Here is an 11,218-nt window from a genome sequence, read left to right as displayed (position 1 = left end):
ATGAAGGAGAAGACCACCACATTTGTGGTTTTGAGTGCTGTTCTAGGTCAGTAGTATTCAGTAAATTCTTCAGTTGTAAACTCTTGGGGAGGAGGGAATTTATTAAGATAAGAGATTCCTCATTCCTTTAACATATCATGTTTTCTGTGCTGTCCAATAAATATAAAGCAAAGCCCTTTGTTAACACAAAGGACAACAGAGACAGGTGCAAGACACAGGGAAAGAATGGGTGAATTCAAATTTTGGCTTACTCTTAAACTCCTCCAAGAGGAAGATTCTTTTTTATTTTATCTAATGGAGAAGCTTGTCATCAGTTAAGCCTCAGATTACTCACTGGAATGAACTTTACTATCTCATTTTATACACACAGAAACTGAGGCTGCGGAACTGCCTTACTGAAAGAATGTTGGACAGTAAGTCAATAGTGTTTATGAGAAATATGACTCAAAATGCCCTAATTCTGTTAACCTGTTATGGTTATATACAACAAAATAGCTTTCCAATAAAGAAATAAATGAGATTATCTAAGTCAATTCAGCTCCTTTCTTATAAAACATGTGATATCATCTCCAAAATAGGCATCATCTATGAAAATCACCATGATCAGGTGTCATGATAAAGAGAATTCTCAAAGTAAATTGATAAGCTGACAATTTTAATTAGTGAGGACACAGATTAGTTACTTAGCAACTATTTGATCAATGTCTACCCTGCCTTTATTCATTTAAAAAAAAAAACCTCTAAAATCTACTTCTATATAGTTAAGTACTTCACTGAATCAAACATAGGGACATCCTCTATTTATTGTTTGAGAATTTCATTCATAAATATAATGTATTTTGATTAAATCTATCTTCCACTATATCCAACCCAAGTTCTTTCCATACTTCAAACTAGTTTTCCATCTCAACTTCATGTGTAGCCTTTTAGGTTTTTTCTTTATTTTTGAAATTTTCAAATATATGTATGTATTAACACATATTAATGAAATATAATTCTATCTAGCTCCCACTACCTCTTTCAATTTTCCCCATATCCCTCCCCACTATGCCTTCTTACCAACTTTGTCCTTTTCAGATTTTATTATTATTTTTTCTAATGTAATATATCCTGATTATAGGTTCACCACCCTCTACTCCTCCCAGTGTCTCTCCTCCAGATCTGCTCCCTTCCTGTCTCTCAATAGGAAAAACAGATTTGGAACAGATATCAACAAAATAAAATATAATAAGGTTAAAAAAATCACATTGAGTTTAGATGAGGCAAATAAACAAAAGGAAAAGAGTCCAAGAGAAGGCACAAGAATTAGAGACCCGCATATTCACATACTCAGGAATCCCATAAAAACACTAAACTGGAAGCCATGGTATATATACACAGAGACCTGGTACAGAGCCATGCAGATCCTGTGCTCACTGCCTCAGTCTCTGTCACTTTATGTGAACCTTGCCTAGTTGATTCAGATGACCCAGTTTTCTTAGAATTCTCCATCCCCTCTTGCTCTCACAATCTTTCTGTCTCCTCTTTCATGGGTGTATATGAACAGTCTTATTAAATAAGAAACACAGAGCTGATTGCAGAGTTAAAAGCCCAAGAGGTCAGAACAATAGCTAAGAGCTAAAAACCTTACCCATCACTGCCGCTGCTGTCCTCCTCAGCAAGAGCGCTACTTCCTGTGTATCTGTATTTTTATAGACTTTCTGTTCTGCCTTCTCATTGGTTGTAAACCCAACCACATGACCTCCTTGTCACTGCCCATCTATACAGACCTCCAGGTCTTCTATGGTTGATATTGAGATTAAAGGCATGTGTCTCCATACTGGTGGTATCCTTGAACACACAGAGATCTGCCTGTGATTAGGATTAAGGGCATGTGCTACCACTGCCAGACTTCTGCTATGGCTTGCTATTATCTCTGACCCCCAGGCAACTTTGTTTATTAACATACAAATATACTTATATTTCAGTACAAATAAAATATCACCATATATGGGGTTCCCTGAGCACTGAGGAGAGGGATATGATGGAGACATCTCATTTAGGGCCAAGTGTTCCAACATCTCTCACTCTCTGCATAATATCTGGCTGAGGTCTCCATTTGTTCCCAACTGCTGTTGTAGGTATCTTCTCTGATAATGACTGAACAAGGCACCAATCTATAAGTATAGCAGAATATCATTAGAAATTAATTTACCACTAGGTTGTGTTGTTGTTTTTAGACCAATACTATTTGGTTTCACCCCACATCCCTGGGCTATCTAGTCTCTAGTTCTTGGTTAACCAAGAAGTGTCAGATATAGGCTTAATAATATGAAGTAGGCCTTAAATCAAACCAGATTAATTGGTTACTTCTACAAGCTTTATGTTACCCATGTCTTAGCATGTCTTGCAGGCAGGACACCACTGCAGATCAAAGAGTTTGTGGCTGGATTGGTGCTTACATTACTATTTTGGTAGTGTGCAGAATACCTTCCTGTACCAAAGACTCTAGAATATAGGGACCTCAACATAAAACCAGCTACTCTGAACCTGCTAGAAGAGAAAGTAGGAAGTAGTCTTGAACGCAATGGCAGAGGAGATCACTTCCTAAATATAACACCAGTAGCACAGACACTGAGAGAAACAATCAATCAATGGGACCTCTTGAAACTAAGAAGCTTTTGTAGAGCAAAGGATACAGTCAACAAGGCAAAGCAACAGCCTACAGAATGGGAAAAGATCTTCACCAACCCCACATCTGACAGAGGACTGATATCCAGAATCTACATAGGCACTAGCTCAACTTCTCAGTGTTCAAGGAATTGTGTAGATAATGTCTTCGGCAATGGTGACTTTCTGTCAATTTGTGGAGAGAAGCCTATTGTTTTGGCAACAGCCTGGGCTGTTTGGGGATTCCCATGAGACCTCTTGACAAACAACTCTATTAGGTATCACCCAATCCTGGTATTGATATCTTCATTTGGTCAGAGATACATCGCCATTTACAATAGCCACAAATAATTTAAAATACCTTGGGGTAACACTAACCAAGTAAGTGAAGGACCTATATGACAAGAACTTTAAGTCCCTGAAAAAAGAAATTGAAGAAGATGTCAGAAAATGGAAAGATCTCCCATGCTCATGGATAGGCAGGACCAACATAGTAAAAATGGCAATTTTACCAAAAGCAATCTACAGATTCAATGCAATCCCCATCAAAATACCAACACAATTCTTCACAGACCTGGAAAGAATAATACTCAACTTCATATGGAAAAACAAAAAACCCAGGATAGCCAAAAGAATCCTGTACAATAAAACAACCTCTGGAGGCATCACAATCCCTGACTTCAAGCTCTACTATAGAGCTACAGTAATAAAAACAGCTTGATATTGGCATAAAAACCGACATGTGGACCAATGGAATCGAATTGAAGACCCAGATATTAACCCACACACCTATGAACATATAATTTTTGACAAAGAAGCCAAAAGTGTACAATGGAAAAAAGAAAGCATCTTCAACAAATGGTGCTGGCATAACTGGATATCAACGTGTAGAAGGCTGCAAATAGATCCATATCTGTCACCGTGCACAAAACTTAAGTCCAAGTGGATCAAAGACCTAAACATAAATCCAGCTACTCTAAACCTGCTAGAAGAGAAAGTAGGAAGTAGTCTTGAACGCATTGGCAGAGGAGATCACTTCCTAAATATAACACCAGTAGCACAGACACTGAGAGAAACAATCAATCAATGGGACCTCTTGAAACTGAGAAGCTTTTGTAGAGCAAAGGATACGGTCAACAAGGCAAAGCGACAGCCTACAGAATGGGAAAAGATCTTCACCAACCGCACATCTGACAGAGGACTGATATCCAGAATATATAAGGAACTCAAGAAATTAGACATCAAAATGCCCAACAGTCCAATTAAGAAATGGGCTATAGAACTAAACAGAGAATTCTCAACAGAGGAAACTCAAATGGCTGAAAGACATTTAAGGAATTCCTCAACATCCCTAATCATCAGGAAAATGCAAATCAAAACAACTCTGAGATACCACCTTATACCTGTCAGAATGGCTAAGATCAAAAACACTGAAGACACTTTATGCTGGAGAGGATGTGGAACTCGGGGAACTCTCCTCCACTGCTGGTGGGAATGTAAGCTTGTACAACCACTTTGGAAATCAATAAGGCGCTTTCTTAGAAAATTGGGAATCAATCTACCCCAAGATCCAGCTATACCACTCCTGGGCATATACCCAAGAAATGCTCAATCATACCACAAGAGCGCTTGCTCAGCTATGTTTATATCAGCATTGTTTGTAATAGCCAAAACCTGGAAACAACCTAGATACCCTTCAACTGAAGAATGGATAAATAAATTGTGGCACATATATACAATGGAATACTACTCAGCAGAGAAAAATAATGACATCATGAGGTTTGCAGGCAAATGGATGGATCTTGAAAAAATCATCCTGAGTGAGGTAACCCAGACTCAGAAAGACAAATATGGTATGTACTCACTCATAGGAGGATACTAGATGTTGAACAAGGATGACTGGACTGCTACTCACATCACCAGGGAGGCTACCTGTAAAACAGGACCCCAAGAAAGACACGTGGGTTGCCCAGTGATGGAGAAATGGCTGAGATCTACATGAACAACCTGAACATGAGTGGGAGCAATGAAGGGAGAGGGTCGAGGGTAAGAGAGCGGGAGATCCCAGCTGGATCAAGAACAGAGAGGGAGAACAAGGAATAGGAGACCATGGTAAATGAAAACCACATGAGAAAAGGAAGGAACAAAGTGCTAAAGAGGCCCACAGAAACCCACAAAATTCCTCCACAAAAGACTGCTGGCAATGGCTGAGAGACAGCCAAGACTGACCTACTCTGGTGATGGGATGGCCAAACACCCTAATAGTTGTGCCAGAAACCCCATCCAAGGAGTGAGGAATCTGGATGCAGACATCCACGGCTATGCCCCGGGTGGAGCCTGGAGTCTAATTAGCGAGAAAGAGGAGGGTGTATATGAGCAAGAATTGATGAAACCAAGGTTGGATAAAGCACAGGGACAAATAGCCAAACGAATGGAAGCACATGAACTATGAACCAAAGGCTGAAGGGCCCCCAACTGGATCAGGTCCTCTGAATAGTTGGCTGATCTGATTCCACAGTGCATGTCTCATCCAGGGAAACAGTGCTGGAAGATGATACCATTAAATGCTGAAAACATATCAAAACTGAATTTTTAAAACTTAAACTTTAATTGGAGATCACATACTCATAATAGTTTTTTTTAACTTTAAAATGTAAAACTTTGAATTACTCATAACAATGTTTCTTGAATAAATTCATTCAATAATACATGTATACTACTCTAAATGATCTATTTAACAGATTTATATTGTTTAAGGACAGCAATACTGTAACTGTCTTTTACAGTTTATCAGTAATTTTTAAATCTCTCTCTTTTTTTTGGTTAGTTTAATAAAAAGCCCTTTCCCCGTTCGATCCTCAAAATTTTGGCTTTAATGATTTTATGTGCCATTTAAAGTGATATATCAGCCCCTCTCCAAGGCTCAGTGAACACCGAGGAAGAAAGTATAGGAGGCTAAGAGCCACAAGATGGGGAGAAGTACTTTGAAATTTTATTCTTTGTGGACGACATGGTCATAGCTGTTATATCCAAGAACTTGCAGCAAGCAGTGGTCGCCTATGTATTAGATTAAACCAGTGAAAAGATCCAGCATGGATAGAGGAACAGTTCCTAGGAGGATCTATTTGCAGTTGATTGCTGCCAAGGGAGGGGCACTCAACCTGTCATTGGAGGTGTGGCTATTGGTAGGGTCTCCATGCCACAGTTCATGACCCATCATGCACATTTGTGAACAGGTAGCACTAATTGTTCTCAGTGGGTTAGGATAAATACATAAATAATAAAAAGTAAGATATGATATTATTAGGGAGAGTGTCTTAGTTACTGATTTATTTCTGCAAATAGACACTGTAACCAACGCAACTTATAAAGGAGACCATGGCTTGCATACAGTTTCAGAGGGTGAGTCCATGACCATCATGGTGGAAATGTGGCAGCTGGCAGGTAAGAATGATGCAGAAGCAATATATGACAGTTTACGTCTATTCCAAAAACACAGAATGAAGGTGAGAGAGACAGGGAGATAGAGACAGACAGAAAGAGGCAGAGACAGAGAGAGAAACAGAGAGGCAGGGGCAGAGACTGAGGAAAGAGAGCCTGTCATATGCTTTGAAAACTAAAACTCACTCTTGTTATACACCTCCTCTAACAAGGCCATGGCTCCTAAACAGCTCCCCCAAATAGGGAATAAATATTCATATATATGAGTGATAGAGAGCATTTTCATTGAAATCACCACAGGGAGTTACTAAGAAGAACTGGAAGAGGGAGTGAGGGGTGTACATAATCAAGATACATTGTATAAATGTATGAGTTTTTAAATAATTATATATGTCTGTGTGTGTGTGCATGTGTGTGTCTTTGTGTATGTGTGCATGTGCTTAAAACTATAACACTCCTCTAAGTATTGTATTTGCTGCATATTTTAAATTTTGTATCATGTTATTTTTCTCTCAAATCATTTGAATTTTTCCATTTGTTTTTTCTTAAGCAACTGGGTATTGTAGAAAAGCCTATTTTGTATTAATGTCCCTGGGAATTTTAGACTTTCAGTCATTGATTACTAGTTTGAGACCATTTTATTTAGAGAATATGCATTTCATTACATAAATTACTTTGAGTATAATCAGTGTGGTGCTATAACTTCATCTTGGAGGATGCTCATGCATATTTGGGAAAAATATGTACTTTGGTGTTGATAGATGGAGGGATGCTTTTGTTACATCTACTAACTTTATAACTGGTGTTTTTAAAAGTTACTTTCATGTTTTTTTTATTTTAACTTTCCACCCATTACTGGGTTTAGAATGTGAAAATTTTAAACTCATTTTAAATAATTAGAATACTTTTATATACCTTTAGCCCCCAACATTCTATTCACTGCTGTGCGATGGTCTGTATGTCAAATGCTCTGATTGGTCAATAAATAAAATACTGATTGGCCAGTGGCCAGGCAGGAATTATAGGTGGGACTAACAGGGAGGAGAATTTCTGGGAAGTGGAAGGCTGAGGAGGGAGACACTGCCAGCCTCCGCCATGACAAGCATGTGGAGATGCCGGTAAGCCACAAGCCATGTGGCAAGGTATAGATTTATAGAAATGGGTTAATTTAAGATGGAAGAAGTAGATAATAAGAAGCCTGCCACAGCCATACAGTTTATAACTTAAAAAAAAAGAAATCTTCATTTGGTGACAAGATATGACTAGCTGAGATTCTGTCTCCCTTGTTATTTGGTCATTTCATTTAGATCGCCTTCATATATGGATATATTTTTGGAAGTTTCTAGTGTATTAGGATATATTAACCCTCAAATGCTCTTTAATTTTAGCTGTTTCTCCTCATATTCCCTCCTTCATCCTCCTCTCCTATCCCCCTCTCTCACTTGATCTTCTCATTCGAGGACCCCCATCCATTCACAATTATCTATTCTACTTCCATTTCCTAGGATATTTATCTGTACCCTCTAGTCCCTTACTCCAAACCTACATTCTATGGTTCTACAGATTGTAGCTTGGTTATCATTGACTTAACAGCTAATATCCAAATAGAAGTTAATACATACCATATTTGTCTTTCAGGATCTGGAATACTTCACTCAGTATGATTTTCTTCTAGTTCCATCCATTTACCTGCAATTTCATGATGCCTTTTTTTAAATGACTAAGTAATACTTCATTGCATAAATGTACCATATTTTTCTTATCCACTCTTCTGTTGAGGGGCATCTAGGTTATTTCCAATTTCTGGCTATTATGAATAGAGCAGCAATAAACATGGTTGAGTAGACATTATTGAGGTAGAATGAAGCATCATTTTGGTATATTCTTGAGTGGTAAAGATGGATCTTGAGGTAAATTGATCCCATCTGCCTGAAGAACTGCCACATTGACTTCCATAGTGGATTTAAAAGTTTGCACCCCTACCAGCAATGGCGAAGTGTTCCCCTTACTCCACATCTTCACCAGAGTGAGCTGTCACTTGTTTTATTGATTTGAGCCATCCTGTCAGGTGTAAGATGAAATTTCAAGATAGTTTTGATTTGCATTTCCCTGATAGGTAAGGATGTTGAACAGTTGTGTTTCTCAGCCATTTGAGTTCATTCTATGGAGAAGTCTCTCGTTAGTTCAGTACCCTATTTTTAATTGAGTTGGTTTCTTTGTATCTAGTTCCTTGAGTTCTTTATATAGTTTGGATATTAGTCCTCTATTGGATATGTAGCTGGTAAAAATCATTTCCCATTTTGTGAAAGGTGTTGCTTCCCTGAATTATTTTTCAGCCTGTTGTCAGTTGTATACAGGAGAGCTACTCATTTTTGTGAGTTAATTTTTTATCTAGCTACGTTGCCGAAAGTGTTTAAAAGCCGTAGGAGATTCCCAGTGGAATTTCTCCAATTATTTATGTATACTTTCATATCTTCTGCAAATAAGGATATTTTGACTTCTTCCTTTCCAATTTGTATCCCCTTGATTCTTCAGTTGTATTATTGCTCTAGCTAAGACTTCAAGTGCTATATTGAATAGGCATAGAGAGAGGGAACAACCTTGTCTTGTTCCTGATTTTAGTGGAATTATTTTGAACTTCCTTCTGTTTATGATGATGAGTGCTGTGAATTACCTTTATTCTGTTGATGTATGTCTCTTGTATCCTTAATCTCTCCAGGATTTTTATCATGAAGGGGTGCAGGACTTTGTGAAATGCCTTTTCTGCATCTAATGAGATGATCATGTGCTTTTTGTCTTATAGTTTGTTTATATGGTGAATTACATTTATCAATTTATATATGTTGAACCCTGCCTGAAGTTTTCAGATGAAGCCTACTTGATCATGGTTGGTAATTTTTTGATGCATTTTTATTTTTATTTGTATTTTCATGTATTTCATTGATTGTTTATCTATCTATGCTCATAAGAAGAACTGATCTGTAATTCTCTTTCTTTGTTGAATCTTTGTGTGGTTTGGGTATCAAGGTGAAAGTGGCCTCATAAAATGAATTGGGCAATGTTCCTTCTGTTTTTATTTTGTGGACTAATTAGATGAATATTGGTATTAACTCTTCTTTGAAAGTCTGATAGAATTTTAGAGTAAAAACATCCAGAACTGGGCTTTTGGTGTTGGGAAACTTTTAATGACGCTTTTATTTCCCTAGACTTTATAGGTCTATTTCAATTGCTTATTCAATCTTGATTTAACTTTGGTAAGTGGTATCTATCTAAAAAATTATCCATTTCTTTTAGATTTTCCAATTTAGTAAGTAGAGGCTTTTGTTTTTATTTATTTTTTACATCCTTCTAATTCTCTGGATTTCTTCAGTATCTGCTTTTTCATTTCTTATTTTGTTAATTTGGAGATGCTCTCTTTCTGCCTTTTAGTTAATTTGGATAAGGGTTTGTGAATCTTACTGATTTTCTCAAAGAACCAACTCTTTGTCTCATTGATTCTTTGACTTTTGTTGTTGTTTCTATTTTCTTGATTTCAGCCCTGAGTGGTTATTTGTTGTCATCTACTTTTCTTGGGTATGATTTTTTTTCTTTTTGTTCTAGGGCTTTTGGTGTGTGTTGTTAAGCTGCTAGTATAAGATCTCTCCAATTTTTTACGTAGGCATTTAGTGCTCTTAGAAAATTCTTCATTGTGTCCCATATGTTTCGATATGTTGTATATACATTTTCACTCAATTACAGGAAGTCTTTTCTTTCTTTATTAATTTCTGCCTGGACTCATTTTTCATTCACTGGATACTTGTTCAGTTCCCATGAGTTTATAAGCTCTCTGTTGTTTCTGTAGTTGTTGATATTGAGCTTTAGTCCTTGGTGGTCAGATAGGGTACAGTATGTTACTTCAGTTTTCTTGTATCTGTTAAGGCTTGCTTTGTGTCCAAGCATGTGATAAATTTTGGAGAAAGTTCCATGAAGTATACTCTTGTGTTTGGGCAAAATGCTCTGTCCATATGTGTGATAGGTCTATTTGATTTATAATATCAGTTAGCTCCAAAATTTCTCTGTTTAGTTTTTGTCTGGATGATCTGTATCTTGGTGAAAATGGAGCATTAGAGTATCCAACTATCAGTGTGTAAGGGTCAATATATGATTTAAGTTGTAGTAGTGTTTCTTTTACAAACTTCAGTGCCCTTGTGTTTGGGGCATAGATGTTAAGAATTAAAAAGTCTCATAGAAGGAGTTTGGTAATGTTCCTTCTGTTTCTATTATGTGGAACAATTTAGAGAGTATTGGTATTAACTCTTCTTTGAAGATCTGGTAGAATTCTGCGCAGAAACCATCTGGTCCTGGGCTTTTTTTGGTTGGGAGACTTTTAATGACTGTTTCTATTTCCTTAGGGGTTATTGGACTATTTAAATAGTTTATCTGGTCTTGATTTAACTTAGGTATGTGGTACCTATCCAGAAAAATGTCCATTTCTTTTAGGTTTCCAGTTTTGTGGAGTAGAGGTTTTTGAAATATGACCTTATAATTCTCCGGATTTCCTCAATGTCTGTTGTTATGTCCCCCTTTTCATTTCTGATTTTGTTAATTTGGATTTTCTCTCTCTGTCTTTTGGTTTAGTTTGGATAAGGGCTTGTTTATCTTGTTAATTTTCTCAAAGAACCAACTCTTTGTTTCATTAATTTTTTGTATTATTCTCTTAGTTTCTAATTTATTAATTTCACCTCTCACTTTGATAATTTCCTGGTGTCTATTCTTCCTGGGAGACTTTGCTTCTTCTTGTTCTAGAGCTTTCAGGTGTGCTGTTAAGTCACTAGTGTGGGATTTCTCCAACTTCTTTATGTGGGCATTTAGTGCCATGAATTTCCCTCTTAGCACTGCTTTCATAGTGTCCCATAAGTTTGGGTATGTGGTGTCTTCATTTTCATTGATCTCTAGGAAGTCTTTAATTTCTTTCTTTATTTCTTCCTTGACCCATTGGTGATTCAGGTGAGCATTATTCAGTTTCCTTTGATTAGTACATAGTGTCCTTCATTATCTCTTTTGATTAGTTTTGGCTTAAGATATATTTCCTCAGAAATTAAAATGGCTAGACCAGCTTGCTTCTTAGGTCAATTTGCTTGAAATATCT

The sequence above is a fragment of the Peromyscus maniculatus genome, chromosome X, assembly GCF_049852395.1.
Source record: "Peromyscus maniculatus bairdii isolate BWxNUB_F1_BW_parent chromosome X, HU_Pman_BW_mat_3.1, whole genome shotgun sequence".
NCBI classification, from domain to species: Eukaryota; Metazoa; Chordata; class Mammalia; order Rodentia; family Cricetidae; genus Peromyscus; species Peromyscus maniculatus.
The sequence above is the reverse complement of the archived record's forward strand: the minus strand, read 5'-3'. Positions refer to the sequence as shown.